Consider the following 1,192-nt stretch of genomic DNA (forward strand, 5'->3'; position numbering starts at 1 on the left):
TCCCTGTCTCTGTCTCTCTCCCCAGGTGTCTCTCTCAGTAAAGTAGTGTACCAGTCTCCCTCTACACTGCTGGTAGAGCCTAATGCATCTGTCTCTGTCTCTCTCCCCAGGTGTCTCTCTCAGTAAAAAGTAGTGTACCAGTCTCCCTCTACACTGCTGGTAGAGCCTCTAACTGCTGGTCTGTCTCTGTCCCTCTCCCTGTCTCTGTCTCTCTCCCCAGGTGTCTCTCTCAGTAAAGTAGTGTACCAGTCTCCTCTACACTGCTGGTAGAGCCTAATGCGTCTGTCTCTGTCCCTCTCCCTGTCCCTCTCCCCAGGTGTCTCTCTCAGTAAAGTAGTGTACCAGTCTCCCTCTACACTGCTGGTAGAGCCTAATGCGTCTGTCTCTGTCCCTCTCCCTGTCTCTGTCTCTCTCCCCAGGTGTGTCTCTCAGTAAAGTAGTGTACCAGTCTCCCTCTACACTGCTGGTAGAGCCTAATGAGTCTGTCTCTGTCCCTCTCCCTGTCTCTGTCTCTCTCCCCAGGTGTGTCTCTCAGTAAAGTAGTGTACCAGTCTCCCTCTACACTGCTGGTAGAGCCTAATGTCTCGTCTGTCTCTGTCCCTCTCCCTGTCTCTGTCTCTCTCCCCAGGTGTCTCTCTCAGTAAAGTAGTGTACCAGTCTCCCTCTACACTGCTGGTAGAGCCTAATGCGTCTGTCTCTGTCCCTCTCCCTGTCTCTCTCCCCAGGTGTCTCTCTCAGTAAAGTAGTGTACCAGTCTCCCTCTACACTGCTGGTAGAGCCTAATGCGTCTGTCTCTGTCCCTCTCCCTGTCTCTGTCTCTCTCCCCAGGTGTCTCTCTCAGTAAAGTAGTGTACCAGTCTCCCTCTACACTGCTGGTAGAGCCTAATGCGTCTGTCTCTGTCCCTCTCCCTGTCTCTCTCTCCCCAGGTGTCTCTCTCAGTAAAGTAGTGTACCAGTCTCCCTCTACACTGCTGCTAGAGCCTAATGCATCTGTCTCTGTCTCTCTCCCCAGGTGTCTCTCTCAGTAAAGTAGTGTACCAGTCTCCCTCTACACTGCTGGTAGAGCCTAATGCGTCTGTCTCTGTCCCTCTCCCTGTCTCTGTCTCTCTCCCCAGGTGTCTCTCTCAGTAAAGTAGTGTACCAGTCTCCCTCTACACTGCTGGTAGAGCCTAATGCGTCCGTCTCTGTCTCT

General features: G+C 52.9%; 1 long non-coding RNA gene across 4 annotated transcripts in view; it reads left to right on the forward strand.

Annotated features, from left to right (window-relative positions):
* The window catches only part of LOC127913450 (uncharacterized), a 2,357-nt gene extending 1,389 nt beyond the window's left edge, over positions 1–968 (forward strand). For all 4 annotated transcript variants that reach the window (XR_008085553.1, XR_008085554.1, XR_008085555.1 and 1 more), the window contains 2 exons: positions 1–25; positions 726–968. The exon at positions 1–25 is cut by the window's left edge. This is a non-coding gene — a long non-coding RNA (uncharacterized LOC127913450). The remainder of the gene's footprint in view (positions 26–725) is intronic.
* Positions 969–1,192: the final 224 nt, after the last annotated feature.

This window comes from Oncorhynchus keta, chromosome 29 (genome assembly GCF_023373465.1).
Source record: "Oncorhynchus keta strain PuntledgeMale-10-30-2019 chromosome 29, Oket_V2, whole genome shotgun sequence".
Classification (NCBI taxonomy): Eukaryota; Metazoa; Chordata; class Actinopteri; order Salmoniformes; family Salmonidae; genus Oncorhynchus; species Oncorhynchus keta.